This window comes from Gekko japonicus, unplaced genomic scaffold (assembly GCF_001447785.1).
Source record: "Gekko japonicus isolate JY-2015 unplaced genomic scaffold, Gekko_japonicus_V1.1 scaffold568, whole genome shotgun sequence".
Classification (NCBI taxonomy): Eukaryota; Metazoa; Chordata; class Lepidosauria; order Squamata; family Gekkonidae; genus Gekko; species Gekko japonicus.
In genome coordinates, this window is record NW_015169190.1 from 160,756 (window position 1) to 170,324 (window position 9,569).

The 9,569-nt window shown below is 45.2% G+C and overlaps 1 protein-coding gene and 1 pseudogene across 1 annotated transcript in view; one reads left to right on the forward strand and one right to left on the reverse strand.

The window, feature by feature from the left end:
- FAT3 (FAT atypical cadherin 3) overlaps window positions 1–9,569 on the forward strand; it is a gene marked incomplete at its 5' end in the record, with an annotated part of 357,302 nt that overhangs the window by 155,409 nt on the left and 192,324 nt on the right. The window lies entirely within an intron of this gene.
- LOC107114656 lies at window positions 2,311–5,973 on the reverse strand (annotated as a pseudogene).

Consider the following 9,569-nt stretch of genomic DNA (forward strand, 5'->3'; position numbering starts at 1 on the left):
AAACTGGACACGGGACTCCAGGTGAGACCTGACCATAGCAGAATAGAGCGGAACTACCACCTCCCGTGATCTGGACACAATGCTTCTGTTAATGCATCCTAAAATTGCATTAGCTTTCTTCACAGCCACATCTCACTGCAGGCTCATGTTTAGCTTGTGATCAATCAGAACACCTTTTTACATGTGCTTCTGTCAAGCCAAGACCCTCCCATTCTATATCTGTGCCTTTGATTGTTTTGTACCTAAGTGTAGGACTTTGCACTTATCTCGATTGAAATTCATTTTATTTGTCTCAGCCCACTGTTCTAGCCTATCTAGATCACTTTGAATCCTGACTCTGTCTTCTTCAGAATTAGCAGTCCCACCTAGCTTCGTGTCATCTGCAAATTTGATAAGCATCCCCTCTATGTCTTCCTCCAGGTCATTTATAAAAACATTGAACAACACCGGGCCTATGACTGAGCCCTGTGGCACTCCACGTAGACGCAGAGCCATTTAATTCAGAATTAGCAGTCCCACCTAGCTTCGTGTCATCTGCAAATTTGATAAGCATCCCCTCTATGTCTTCCTCCAGGTCATTTATAAAAACATTGAACAACACCGGGCCTATGACTGAGCCCTGTGGCACTCCACGTAGACGCAGAGCCATTTACGAGCACACCAGTATCTATTTCAGTGTCATTCTTTGTTCTGAACGCCTTGTCTGTTTCTTCACAGTGTGATACAAGCTAGTCAGAGATTATGTCACAGCCAATAGCTCCCTCTAAGCTGTGGAGTCTTGTGAGCAAAGATTCTACTTCGTGAGTTACTGGCATTAAAGTTGTGAGCGAGCGATTTTGGCTACTGCATAAATTAGTTTGCTCTGGAGCCATCCTTCCTGATCGAAGACAAAAATGTGTGAGCTGGAGGCTAAAAAACTGTGAGCTAGCTTACACTAACTCAGCTTAGAGGGAACAATCACAGCACGATGACATCATGCTTTCCTGCAGCAAATCAAAGTAATATCAACTTGTTTTGCTGTCTCATTGAATGGGGTAGAGGACTGAATGCATCCCTGTTATGCATGTGAAGCAATGCTCCTTGTTTTGCTGAGCTATAGATGTTTCAATACAGAACGTTTGTCCAAATCCCTGAGCATGGGGAGGTTGTTACCCCTCAAGCATCTGTTTAAAATTAGCCCCCCTTACAAAAATGAGCAAACACTTTTCAGTTTGGTGTAGTGGTTAAGTGCGCGGACTCTAATCTGGGAGAACCGGGTTTGATTCCCCACTCCTCCACTTGCACCTGGCTGGATGACCTTGGGCAAGCCATAGTTCTGCCAGAGCTGTTCTTGAAGAAGAGCAGTTTCTGTCAGAGCTCTCTCAGCCCCACCTACCTCACAGGGTGTCTGTTGTGGGGAGGGGAAGGGAAAGGAGATTGTATGCTGCTCTGAGACTCTGAGTGAAGGGCGGGGTATAAACCCAATCTCTTCTTCTTCTTCCTTTTTTCATGATATCTTGTGAAGGAACCCTCTCCTCCTTTCTACCTCGTATCCTGCCCTTCCTCAGATAACATCCATTCTAGCTAGACCATGCCCATAATTCCCAATCAAGTGTATGGATACCTCTTCCACATAACTGTGTCTAACTCTTTGCTGAAGTTGGGTATGAATAAAGGGGATGCAACAATGGTTTTAATTCATGTCATCGCATTTTGAAATTTTATGCGTGTACATTTTACCAAAATATGACCAGGATCAAGAGATTTTAAAAAGCATTTTAAGCAGGATTACAGCGTTCTAGATCAAATCAAGCCTGACCTCTCCCTAGAAGCTAAAAGGACTAAACTGAGGCTATCGTACTTTGGTCACATTATGAGAAGACAAAGAGTCACTGGAAGAGACAAGAATGCCAGGAAAAGTTGAAGGCAGCAGGAAGAGAGGAACACCCAATGTAAGATCATAGAATCATAGAATGTTAGAGTTGGAAGGGACCTTGCAGGTCATCTAGTCCAACCCCCTGCACTCTGCAGGATTGACTCAGTCAAGGAAGCCATGGACCTTTGTTTGCAAGGCCTAAGCAAGGCTGTTAACGATAGGATGTTTTGGAGGTCATTAATTCATAGGGTCACCGTAAATCTGAAGTGACTTGATAGTACTTAACATACCAACACATAGTTCAAGATACACGGGGCTCCCGCTGAAAATGGCAGCCACCTGTGAAGTTCCACTGTCCCTTCTTAACTCAAACCACAACTGGCCTCAGGTCCTGATGTCACCCCACCGCATCTGCTTCATTACCTGCAGCTGACGGGGCGGAGGAAACACACACATCAGGATAACAGACTCAGTTTCCCTATATGAACTTCCAACACATCTATTGGCAGTGTGTCAGACAGTAACACAACCTGAATGTTCGTGCTCAGCTTCTGAAAAATTTCATAGATTTGATCCTTAAAACCCCGGCTCAACGTTTCATCCGCTTCATCCAAAACAAGCATTTCAATCCAGAGCAGAGGTCCATCAGTGGCTATTAGCCACAAGGTATAGATGGGAACTCTCAGTCTGGCGCCAGTGATGCTCTGTATTCTTGGTACTTGGAGGGGAGCAACAGTGGGAGGGCTTCTAGTGTCCTGGCCCCACTGGTGGACCTCCTGATGGCACCTGGTATTTTTGGCCACTGTGTGACAGAGTGTTGGACTGGATGGGCCACTGGCCTGATCCAACATTGGCTTCTCTTATGTTCTTATCCATTTGGGTGTTCCCACCACAATATGGGGAGCCTCCGCCTGCAGCTTTTGCATCCCATTGCAAATGTTTGTGCAACCAACAGAGGCATGGCAAGTTGCACCCATATAATCACCCATTTGGGTGTTCCCACCATTTGGGTGTTCCCACAGTCCGCCTGCAGCTTTTGCATCTCATTGCAAATGTTTGTGCAACCAACACAGGCATGGCAAGTTGCACCCATATAATCACCAGTAGAATAACTTGTTGGATATGTTGAGCCAGTTGTCTGGTAGGGACCAATACCAGTGCTCGGGTCCCCTTGAGATCAATCTCCAACTGTTGAAGGGTGGAAATAGCAAATGTGATTGTCTTGCCAGTACCTGACTGAGCTTGAGCAATCATGTCATACCCTTTGAGAGAGAGACAGTTTGGTGTAGTGGTTAAGAGTGCAGACTCTAATCTGGGAGAACTGGGTTTGATTCCCCACTCCTCCACATGCAGCTGCTGGTGTGACCATGAGTCAGTCACAAGTTCTCTCAGAGCTGTTCTCAAAAGGGCAGTTCTCTCAGAGCTCTCTCAGGCCCACCTACCTCACAGGGTGTCTGTTGTGGGGAGGGGAAGGCAAAGGAGATTGTAAGCCGCTCTGAGACACTGAGTGAAGGGCGGGGTATAAATCTAATCTCCTCCTCCTCCACTTCTTCTTCTCATGGAATAATAGCCCGCTGCTGAATAGCTAAAGTCTTCTCAAAACCATGAGCATAAATTCCCCCGAGGAGGGATTCTTTTACATCCATATCATCAAAATTGTCAAAAGATTTCATTCCAATCGCTCCCAATGCCGCCATTGGAGTCCATTGCCATTAGGCCATGATCTCGGGTATTTATTGTTTTTATTTATTTATTTATTTATTTATCCAATTTATACTCCACCCTCTCTGCCACAGCAGGCTAAGGGTGGCTTATATGAAAGTAAATACATAAATAGCAATTGCCATAAAAACATCTAAAAGCAGTTCATTATAAAACAATCCAATATCATAAAGTTCTAGCAATGTTGATTTAATCTCGTAGCGATGGCGGTACCATCTGAGCGCATTCAATAGATTATCTAGATGTTCAGCTCACTGATCTCTCCCAGATATAATCGGCAGGCACAGGCTGTCGATATCAAGCCAAGGGGCAGAGCTGTCATCCTTGGACCTGCCTGACATGTTCCGATGACCGCCGCTCTCCTCAACTGAAAACGTATTGTCTCCCTGTAACAGAGAAGGAGGGGCAGAACATGGCGCAGAGCTACAGTATTCTGCTAATGATAAATGTGGAGTTTCATGCCATACAGGGATCAGCCCGATCCTCTTTGACAACAGCCCCTGTAAGCATTTCACCCAACAAACATTTCCCGAGCGCCTCTTTCCACCCCACCCATTTGCTGCTTGTTCGTGTATCGAAATCAGTTGTCTGGTTTTGTTCAGATAGCGCATGGAGTGACAGCTGTCTGATACATATGCTGAAAGTGAATCTCTCTCTCTCTGGTATGAATATACAAGCGCCTTCCTCCCCTCCGCCAGTTTACCGGAGAGAGAGAGAGAGAGAATGTAAAGTATGCCTGTTCTGCTCTGCCGATATCCATGTGCAGTTTGATGGAACTCAAAATGTTTAATCCAGTTACAGCTCATTGACTTGCACATCGGTGCATAAAAAAGAAAAATAGGATCCTGAGCCTTTGTTCTCAGTCCCGTAACTGAGAGGGTTTTTTGGAATGCAGTATAGCCAACGGGGGCTTGTTCATGTCATCATGGGTAGACATCTAGCTTTCAAAAGCCCATTTTGTGCCTGATGAGCATAGATTTCTGAGAATCTCTTGCCGTAGGCACTTCCTTGCTCTCTATAATGAGGGTGCTAGCTGGTAATGGAGGAAAGGTTTGGGTTCTAATTGACACTGCTCCATCATCATGGCTTCATTATTGTGAGTTTGTTTCCTGAACAACATTCTTATACATGTACGTGCAATACATCACGTTCTCATAGTGCAAAAGAGGCTTCCCTAAGAAGCAAAATTTCCTTTCTGCCCCCATGGCTCCCCCAACTTAGGAATTCATGAGTGGATCAAAGTGACTTAATGTAATCATACTGCACCCTACATATATCCGCATGCCTTCAGGTAGTGGTCTTCCACATATAGATTGAGATCCTCAGATGGTTCATGGAGCCTCACCTGCTGCAATTCAAACATATTTAGAGCTGTGGGGGGCTATACTGCTGCCTTTAGGAAATGCCTACTACTATAGAGAATAAGGGTGCCAAGTGTCTCGTTTCCCTTTTCATGCATGGGAGAGGTACAGCAGGCAAGGTCAGTCAGGGTGGAGGGGATTCTTCATGGTTCTGACCCTTGGCTCGTTTCCTCACTGTGGCACATCTCCAGTGACTCGTCTTGTATTTCCTGACCCTGCATCACTCGGTCTGCTGTCCACAGCCCTAACCCTGATGCCCTTGAGGTTGTAACTCCGCCTCCCCTCATTATGTCATGGGATGTCACCTGACTTCCTGTCATATGCTTGCATATGTTGTTGGCCCACAGCACTTGTATTCAGATGGTTACTGCCTCTAACCATTATCTTCCATAGGTTTGTCTAACACCAGCTAAACTAGTGACCATAGGTACACTTTACAGAATTGAATTCTGCAGTTTGTGGCTGTGTGATATAATGTCTACATTGTAGGGGTTAGTACCCGGACTTTTTAAAGTTACAGAAACACCTTCTCTATCCCTATGTGGCCCCATTGTGCAGATTTGCTGATCTGCACCTTTGAGCCAATTTCAGAATTAGAAATATATGATGGACAACCACAGTTTTTTGGAATTACATTAAACTGTGTGGCATCAAAAAATACAGAAGGTTCTAGTCAACTTTGGGAGGCTGCTTCTTCATAATGCCAGCTGGGTTTTTAGCTTTTGTAGGCTTCTATAGCATTCAAGCACATTTGTAAAAACCTTGAACTGTTACCCCAGTGTAGCTGGGTCCTGATTTGCTTGTAAGCAGCTTGGAAGATGAAAGCTATAAGTGTGTTTAGACATTGTGGAAACCTTTCTGTTTGTCTTATAAATGTACACACAGTGTTGGTATGTTAATTTAATGTTGTTTGTGTCTTCACTGTGTTGTAGAAAAACTGACTGTTCTGAAATTCTCACTGCAAGTCCCCTGCAGATTAATCCCGAAATATTCTCTGGTCATGTTGAATTTGCTGTATGCAGGATAAAGATACATGGTGCTGTGGCTGTACTGACCACATATGGCTTACATTCTTCTCAAGCTTCCCAGCGCTTATGGCAAGCCGAAATTATTGGGGGAGGGGTCACTTGACCAATAACCGGAGTTTACCCTTAATTGTATAGTAGTTTCATTTCTGGGAAACACAGGAGTTATTTCAGAGAACTTCTGCTTAAGTAAGCTAATGTTCAAGCCATAAGAAGCAATTTCCTCTTCATCTGGTGCCATCTTGGAGAGATGCTGAGCCTCAGGCGGAACTTTGTCTATGTTGTCCTCCAAATGCTATTATGCTGTGCAGTAGATTGGCCGGTTCTTTTCCTTGGACAAATTATTAAAGATATGCTTAGGCACATTGTTTAGAGAGATACCATTGTGTGTGTGATGTACCACCAAGGCAATAAAAAGACTAAGTCCAGAAAGGTTATGCTCTTGTTCCCTAGGGGAGGTTGAGTCTGTAGAGTACATGTTCTTCAGTTGTCCACTCTATAAGGAGGTACATCTTGGAATTATTACTGTGTTACTTGATATGATCCCCGGCCATGTAGACACAAATAAAGCAAGGCTTCCATTGGTTTCTATCTTATAATAATTCTAAGGTTATATGTCATGTTGTTAAACTCTGTGCATTAATTTTCAAATTACAGGAATTGTACCTTTAAAGCTCTAAAATTCGCGGGGGGGGGATTATTATTGTATTTTATGCTTGACTAAAGTGTGTGCTGGTCTGAAGACCGTAATAAACTACGACTACTACCACCACCACCTTCAAGTCTCTTCCGACTTACAGTGATCCTATGAGACAGATCAAGATGGGTAGCCGGGTTAGTCTGTCTGTTCGGGGTCAGGAAAGTATTTTCCTCCAGGTGAGATTGGCCAGGGATCCTGGAGGTTTATTGCTCAGGGGTCACTGAGGGAGCGGGGAAGGTAATTCTGAATTTCCTGTGTTGTGCAAGAGTTTAGATTAGATGACCCTTGAGGTCATTTTCCAGCTCTGTGTTTCTATGTGGGGGGGGGGACATAAATTAGCTCTTTCTCCTCTCCATTTTGCAGTGGGTGGCTCAGAAGCATTATTAAGAGCCAGTTTGGTGTAGTGGTTAAGTGCGCTGAGTCTAATCTGGGAGAACCGGGTTTGATTCCCCACTCCTCCACTTGCACCTTGGGTCAGTCACAAGCTCTGGCACAGCTGTTCCTAAAAGAGCAGTTTGTGTCAGAGCTCTCTCAGCCCCACCCACCTCACAGGGTGTCTGTTGTGGGGAGGGGACGGGAAAGGAGTTTGTAAGCCGCTCTGAGACTCCAAGTGAAGGGTGGGGTATAAATCTCCTCCTCCTCCTCCTCCTCCTCCTCCTCTTCTTCTTCTTCTTCTTCTTCTTCTTCTTCTTCTTCTTCTTCTTCTTCTTCACTCTTTCTTCTCACCTGCATTGGGTAGTTATTTCACCGATCCCCCATCAGCTGTAAGTCAGCTTCTGACCAACCGGCACCTGCAAATTTGTTTGGTAGCTGTTGGAGTTATTTGATGCAATCCGAACATACCCCTAATCTGCTCACAGTCTGATCATGACTGTCAAACAAGGTAGTTACAAGTACCCAACAGGTTTGCTGAGAAACTCACAGTATACCTACTGCAGGTGTGTTCAGCCTAACATCAGCACAGAGCCTTCACACCTATAAGCCATACACATAGAGGTGCTGTCCAAGGTACTGGGTATACAGGGAGATCTTTTTGTAGGATCTGTGGCAATGCTATGCTGTAACACGTGTGCTTTGGCCCTGGAAAACCAAGACTAAGAGAAGCTTAAAGAGGTTAGGGCTCTGTAGCTTGGAGAACCGACAATTAAGGGGTAACAAGATAGAGGCTGACAAAATTATGCGTGGGATAGAGAAGGAAGAGAAAGAAGTACTTTTCTCCCTTTCTCACAATACAAGAACTCGTGGGCACTGAATGAAATCAATGAGCAGTAAGCTTAGAACATATAAAAAGAAGTACTTCTGCACCCAAAGAGTGATTAACACATAGAATTCACTGCCACAGGAGGTGATGGTGGCTACAAGCATGGACGGCTTCAAGGGGGAATTAGATAAGCATATGGAGCAGAGGTCCATCAGTGCCTACTAGCCACAAGGTATAGATGGAACACGATGTCTGGGGCAGTGATGTTTTGTATTCTTGGTGCTCGGGGGGCAACAGTGGGAGGGCTTCTGGAATTATGGCCCCACTAATGGACCTCCTGATGGCGCCTGGGTTTTGGCTACTTTGTGACACAGAGTATTGGACGAGATGCACTATTGGCTTCTCTTATCTTCTTATGTATGGAGCTGCAGTGGCTCAGTGGTTAAGACGCTGAACTTCAGGCTGGAAGGTCAGTAGTTCAGCAGTTCGAGACCCGAGTGCCGCATGATGGAGTGAGCTCCCTTCTCTGGTTCCAGCTCCTGCCAACCTAGCAGTTAGAAAGCAAGAAATGGCAAGTAGATAAATAGGTACCGTTTCGGTGGGAAGGTAACAGCGTTCTGTGTACCTCGGCATCTAGTCATGCTGGCCACATGACCATAGAAACGTCTTCGGACAGCGCGGGCTCTTCGGCTTGGAAACGGAGATGAGCACCGCAACTGTAGAGTCAGATACGACAGGCTTTTGAGCAAGGGAAACCTTTACCTATGTTCTTACGTAAGCTTTGTAGACTCCACTTTGGGCTTCAATACCACCTTCTGACCATTTGCTTTGTTGGCGATAAAGTAAGTAGAGAGCTGGAGAGTCAGATATGACAGGCTTTCGAGCAAGGGAAACCTTTACCTATGTTCTTATGTACCTATGTACCTATGTTCTTACTCCGCTTTGGGCTTCAATACCACCTTCTGACCATTTGCTTTGTTGGCGATAAAGTAAGTAGAGAGCTGGCCAGCAATTCTCCCCTCTGAAAATTACCATGGAGAGAGAGAGAGAGAGAGAGAGAGAGAGAGATGGATGGATCCTGCTACAATAGTCTCTAGCTCATGATCCGAGCCCTTACAAACGAATCCATACAACATTTGTTTTCTTCCATATAAGCCATGTAGACTGGCCATCTCCAGCTACACATATGGTGGGGGGATAGTTGTAATTTATGATATGGCCACAAGCAAATCCTGTAATATAGTGGAAAAAAATGGGGGAGGGGAATGTCATTAGTGAACTGATGAGTCTCCCAATTTGCACATTACATTTGTCCATGACACTACATGGAGATACAGAGCAGAGGAAAACACACACTCTATATGAACTCTCTGTGTGCGCCTCCTCACCATTCATCCATATATAAGAATCCTGGCTCTGCAGTCTGGCTGCTGTTACGATTGTCTGTACCAACAAGTAGGTTTGTGGCTTGTAGCGCTGCTCCTAATTGATAGGATCCGCCGAGATGAAAGATTGTCAGCCGCATCACTGAGAGTGCCGCTGTTTCATTTTCAGGCCCAGTAGCTCTCTTTGCGTGCGGGCTGAGCGTTGAGATCCTGCAAAACGGTTTAATGGCAAGGTTGCGGATACCGCTGTCTTCCCCCAGCCCGCCTTCAATTACCACAGCTTTGGTGGCCTCCGACTATTCCATTATTTTAGGAAGGCT